The sequence below is a fragment of the Erpetoichthys calabaricus genome, chromosome 1 (genome assembly GCF_900747795.2).
Source record: "Erpetoichthys calabaricus chromosome 1, fErpCal1.3, whole genome shotgun sequence".
Taxonomy (NCBI): Eukaryota; Metazoa; Chordata; class Cladistia; order Polypteriformes; family Polypteridae; genus Erpetoichthys; species Erpetoichthys calabaricus.
In genome coordinates, this window is record NC_041394.2 from 341,839,315 (window position 1) to 341,846,162 (window position 6,848).

Below are 6,848 nucleotides of genomic sequence, written 5' to 3' on the forward strand. Positions count from 1 at the left end.
TTAAGTACTGGCCCTTTTTGGAGGAAAACTTTGGTGGATGTGCATACATGGACTGTGAAAAGGGAGTGGGGCCTAACAGACCGATTCTGGCTTGGATCTGCTGCCATAGCTGGATAAAGGGGGGTCAGATACAGTGAAACATTAAAATAATCTTGACAAGAACAGGCCATTCAGGTTAACAAAACTTATAACAAATAACATCAAGTAGAGTTCTGAAAGTCCCTGAACTCCTACTGTCTACCACACTAGTTGGTAATGTATTCTGTGTGTCTGTAGTTCTCTGTGTGAAGAAAAACTTCCTAATGCTGGTGTCAAATTTACCCTTAAGATTTGAACTGTGTCCCTGTGTTCCTGATAAACTGGAGTCATTCCCTTCATAATTTTAAACACTATCTATAGTCAAAGTAAGCAGTGTGAGATGCAGCCGAACATGTGAATGTACAAGTGGCGAACCCTGAAAAGAAAACATTGGAGCTGAATATAAAGTAGTGGTGGAAGACCTGAGTGACTGCCGAGGAAGGAGACAACCTCCAGTAAACCTTGAATGGGAAAGTGAGGTTGAGACACTGTGTTTAACATTCTGTTAGGCTACCAACACCAGAAATGATAATGTTTTCAGAATAATCCCATACTAAATGAAAAAACAAAATGAAGATCTATCAGCAAATTACTTTGGCATGCAGTACAACAACCAAAAAGACTGGATTAATAGATCTCTCAGAATAAAGACCAAATACTGAACAATGAGGCAGCAACCCAAATGAATATTCGTAAATTTGCATTTATTGGGCAAAATAGTAAATCGTACTGTACAAAAGTAATTGATGAGATTTGGTATTTGGTACACTGTATTTAATCCCTGAGGATTCATGGTCATTATGATGACTTCTCCAAACTTTAAATGGCAAATTAAAATAAAAATATCAAGCAATACATCAATTTAAAGGGCTGTATAAATCAATCCTCAAGATGGAACTGAGAAGTTAAGGCTGCACCTGAGCACACCTGAACAAAGGTATGAAGACTCGAGGGGCTATAGAAAAAGACGAGCAGCATCAGGGACCAACAAAATGTCACACACTCCAAAAGGAAAGATTTTTCAAGATAAAAAATTGCATTTAACATATCCCGGAGAACTGGAAAAAAGCAAATATGGGATCTAAGTTGCAATTGCTATGTCATTGTTGAAATAAAGAAATAAAAAAGTGAAATGTAGACATTTTAAAAGGAGACCGGCTGACCGCTTCACTTTGCGGCTTGTCTCCCTCCACACTTTTGAAAATAATAGTCTTCTAATGGCATTTTATCGATCTTCACTGGGTTGTGTGGTTCCTTGTATAACCTTTGCTTGACAAAGCATCATTTCATTCTTGATTCCTTGCATATGAAGTTGGTTCTTTGTGCTTTGAAAAACGTTCTAATATGAAGAAAAAGCCTGAAAGCTTTAACGTTTGTGAGGCTACCTAGCAGAACACTAACAGATTAAGGAACCCTGCTTGTATTGTCAAATGCAGCGTGATTCCTTTAAATACAATGAGCCATTGGCATATCTGTTACTATCTAGTCATGATTGTTTACTGTATGGATCGCCTGTTACTTATCGAAATAAATAAAGGGTTCTTTCTGGAACCTTCATGTCGCTGGGTTTTTTGGGAACCAAAACTGGTTCCCGAATGGCTCTGAAGCACCACTCTAGCAAATTTATTTTTAAGAGTGCACGGCAGGACCATTGTTTCCCCCAGCACATACTTTTTACCTCAAAAAGTTGTCTTGAAGCACAGTTATTAATATTATTGATGGGCAGATGTGAATTGTTATCTCTGTTCTGTGGACACTTGGAAAATCAAACACTAAACATATTTAAACAAACACTGACAGACAGTCTTTCACTAATTGTGATAAAAATAATTCAATTTTGATTAAATCACAGCTTAGAACCACCTCACCATATTATGGAGGAAATATCTACCAGAAAGAAACAGTGAGACACACAAATTAAGTTCACTCACATATACACAATGTCCACAGTTGTTTTAATTATTTCTCTCTATTATTAAAAAAAATCCTGGAAAGGAAAATCAAGGCAACGAGATGTGATCTTCTTGGAAGTTCTCGGAAGACACTTAAAAGACCCACAAGACAAAAGAGACTTGCCATGGAGCGTCTCGTGGGGACCGTAAACATGAGACTTGGTGCCAAGAGATTGTTCCAGGGCCGTCTTGCGGGGATGTGGAACATGAGATTTCTGCAAGACACGCCCTACTTACAAACAATATCAAAGAGCATGGCCAGCAAAACACTCAATCGTGTAAAGGCACGTAGCACACACAGATCCTGTGCTCTCAGCACATATAAAGCGTACAAGGACAATATGCTCTAGATGAAATGTCAACGACTAAGGAAAGAAGAAAGAGCAGCGCAGAGAAAAGAGACCCAAAAGCGCTGCAGAGAAAAAAGGCAGATAAGAGATTATGAAAGCAGTGGAATTCGAAAGGCTCAAACAAACGATGGCACGATACACATGCAGACAAAGGTACAGAATATGAAAACAGTAAAATTCGAAAGTATTGTAGCGTCCCAGCCAAGTTGAAGCCTTTTTTGTTTTAAGTGACTGTTCGGTCCGATTGAGGGAGGGCGGAGTACAGCATGGAAGACTGATAGCGGGGTATTGATTGATGTGGTAAGAGAAGGCATTGGAGACGGTGCTAGAAAGTTGTGTTTGGGGTTAGGAATTCGGCAATTGTTCAAGTAAAACTTTTGTGACACTTTATTATGTCAGTCGCTACAGTATCAAAAAAAAAGATAGTAAAGATCGCATTAGCGCCAACAAAAGGTAATTAATCATCAGAACCAGGTGTAATTGCAAAAATAGCAGGACAAATCGAGGTCAGAAATAAAAGGCAAAGAGTGGAAAACAACGTCTTTTAGCCTTCGCATCATTCAATGCACAAAATGTGGATTTACACAATAATGGACCATACACTATGAGAATCTGTGGTCCAGGAACAGTTAAAGCAACGACAAGTTAATTTCAAAGAATACACAATTCGGTCAGGTGTATATTTATGATCACGCTGAAGAGATGTAAATTTTAACAGGCGACAAGAAAGGTAATGTATATATTCCGCAAATAACATTACAAAACAAAGGAGATCGTGATATGCCATTCGTATTAAAATGTTTACAGTTTACCGTGAGAATAGCTTTTGCTATGACAATTAACAAATCACAGGGACAAATATTAGAAAAAGTCAGATTATTTATTAGAGAAACAGAAACAATATTCACTCATGGGCAGTTATACGTTGCGTTGTCACAATGTGTCTCCAAAAACGAAAACAAAATTGAATGCGATCTTGAAGAACAGGTCATTCCAAATATTGTTTTTAATAAAGCTTTAAAGTAAAAGTGCAAATAATGAAATTGAAACAATTCCAAAGGAAAAAAAAAAGCTTTTAAAATTATATATCCAATTAACCAAACACAGGGGTTGGCGAGCGAAGCGAGCAGGGGGCGGAGCCCCCTAGTTTTTAATTACTATACTGTCTATCAAAGAGACAGAGGTTGGGAGCATGTACTTTTGTCGCATCCACCACATGACAAAACCACCTGGATTGAAGGTAAATATTTGCTATCTCTTGCTCTGTATGTACCTTCAGTGCCTTTCCTTTGTATCTGCACATGTTTGAACCCTGCCTAGCAGGACACTAGCAGATTAAGAAAACCTGGACTTAGCAGGTGTTATTGTATGCAGTGGGGGTCCTTTTAATAATAATAATAATAATACATTTTATTTATATAGTGCCTTTCCCATGCTCAAGACACTTACAGAATATAATAAAGAACGGCAGCGTATACAGTACAGCATTGTACAAATCAGATAAATAAATAAAGAAGATTAAGACAGTGAATTCTGAAAAAAAGGATACGGACAACATAACTGATGGTCTCTCACACACACACACACAGGTTACATTAGCATCTTGACAGAGAAGTAAACTGAGAGAAGGGTAATAAAGTCAAATAGAGCTAAAAGCCTTCCTGAACAGATGAGTTTTTAAAATCATTTACCACTAGTATTTCATAAATCTTTAACCGTTTATTTGTGGTTATTCACTGTATAGAGCCTGTATAGCACTGCTCTGAAGAACCACTCTAGCACCTTTGTTTTTAAAAGTGTAAGGCTGTACAGAATATATTTTTGAAATTTTGTGAAAAAAATACCTACCGTACATACTCACGTATAAGTCAGGCCTTGAAACCCGAAAAATCAATCATAAAATCAGATCCCGACTTATATGTCTGTTCAAAAACGTGACACTTAATTTTTTTTTTTTTTTTTTTTAACATCTTCTTGCCTCCGCCAATCTCTCATCAGTTTTTTCAGGCACATCAAATTTTGTTGCTGCAACGCAGTTACCAATTTCTTTCGCTACTTCAATGACGTTTAATTTAAAACCAGCTTCATATTTTCTTCTGATCAAACTCTCCATCGTAGATAAGGGATGCTCTTACGATAAATGTGTATGAGGGTGTGAGATACACAAAACAGTGCAAACGTCGCTTCGTAATAGTTTGGGTATTACCGTGTGGTCACGTAGGCACAATACATAGAAAAAAAAAAGGCAGTGTGCTCTGTGGTTAATCTCTCAGGTGGGTGTTAGCAAATCATAATCTCTTGGACCAATAGCGTGAGTTTTCCACATTCGACTTATACAACCGACATCATAAAATATCAGAAATTATACTGTAAAATCAAGTCCCGACTTATCCGCGGGAGAAAATATATCCGCAAATATATATCCACAGTGTGGTATGGCAGCTGCACAGCACAGGACAGGAAGGACTTGGCATGGGTGGTGAGAACAGCACAGGGGATTGTGGGAAGTCCTCTCCTACACCTGGACTCTGTATATGCAGGGTACAGAAGAGGGCCAAATGTATAGCTGTGGATGTCACCCATCCAGGAAATGGACTGTTTGTACCACTGCCTTCGGGAAAGTGGTACAGAAACATAAAAACACGTACCAGCAGGCTGAAAGACAGCTTTTTCCCCAGAGCTGTGGAGATTCTTGAGTTTTCTTCTGAGAACTGCACTCTTCAGTTGATACCACAGATTTTCAATTGGGTTCAAAATCTGGAGACTGAGAGGGTCATCGCAAAACCTTGATTCTGTGTTTCTGCGGCAAATTCTTTGTTGATTTGGATGTGTGCTTCAGATCATTGTCTTGTTGGAAGACCCAATGGCCCAATATCAGACTTCTCACAGAGGCAACCAGATATTCAGCTAAGATGTTGTGGTATTTAATGGAATTCATTATGCCACTGACCCTAACAAGAGCCCTTTGACCACTGGCAGTCAAACAGTCCCATAGCATCAAAGAGTCACCACCATATTTTACCGTAGGTATCAGGTGGCCTGCTTTGTATGCAGTTCCCTTTTCTCCCCAAACATCGCAATGGTGTGCATGGCCAAAAAAGCTCAATTTCTGTCTCATCTGAACACAACACACAATTCCAGTTGTATCTCCAATGTTGCTTTGCAAAGTTGAACCACTGGGATTTGTATCTTAGACTCGGGAGAGGCTTCTTTTGTGACACTCATCCATAAAGCTTCTGGTCATGGAGGTGTCGTCTCTCCCTGCACTTTGAAACAGTGAATCCCCAAGATTCAACTAAACTTTGCACTTGTGAAACTGTGATCGTTGGGATTCTCTTTGCCTCTCACTGTGGGTGGGGGGCATTATGCAGATGCATCCCCTTCCTGGCAAATTTCAACACTTCCGCGCTTCTTGGACCTCTTTATTATGGTCCTGAATGTGCCTTCTTCTAATTTCAATTGAATACCTATTTTTTTTTTTGTGGCCATTCCTTAATCTATGCAGCTCAACAACTCTTTGTTCTGCATCGTCCCCTACCATAACCTATTGTCTATGTGGGAGAAGTGAAAGCTTTTTAAGATTTGTCAAAAATTTTGATCTCCAGTTTTCTACAGATCTTGACATTTTAGGGGCCCCAGATACTGAAAACATTGATATCTCGATGATGAGTGTGTGTCTGTCTGTGTGTCACAGTTTCTTGAGGACAGTCTAGAGCTAAAATGGCTGGATGGGAAAATACCAAAGTCGAAACTTAAGTCTGTTATTAAAACGACGATGTGCTGATTAGTTTTTGAGCCAAATCGTGCAAGAGAAAGAGGTACCCTAGAGGAGCCCGCCCTTAAATACCATAATTCTTACAATTATTTATGAATTCTTTTCATCAGTTGCTATTGTGATGACCTATTTTATGATCAGAAAGATCAGCATCAGAGTGGTAAATAATTACTGAAATGTTAGAGATTGGCTCCTAGGATGTAAAGCCTACTGACTCTTGTTTCCAAATTCTTTCTCATTTGAGTTGAGAGCTCTTTGGTTTTACCAAAGTTGATGGATTTTACCTGTGTGTTACCTCACATTTATACCCCAATGAAACAGTTCCTAGACACTAAAAGCAACATCAAGTTGCAAATTTATTGGGTCGTATTTGTAGGGTACCAATAATTTTGCCACATGTACGGTTTTGACAAGATAAACTATTCTGAAGATAAAACAACATTGTTTTAATTAAATAATTGGCCAACAATTTCTCCAAACATTTGAGGAATATCAGAATCATTGTATGCATTATCTATGTCATATTAATGTTTTTGCTCACTTTTTTGAGGGGTGCCAATATTTCTGGAGTTAACTGTAAGTGTCCCTGGGGGCTACAGATATGTCCATCCAACTCTTCTTGACCAATTACTATAGCCAAAAATGTGATCTGAGCCGTGAGGCAGCAGTGCTAACCACTACACCACTGTGCCA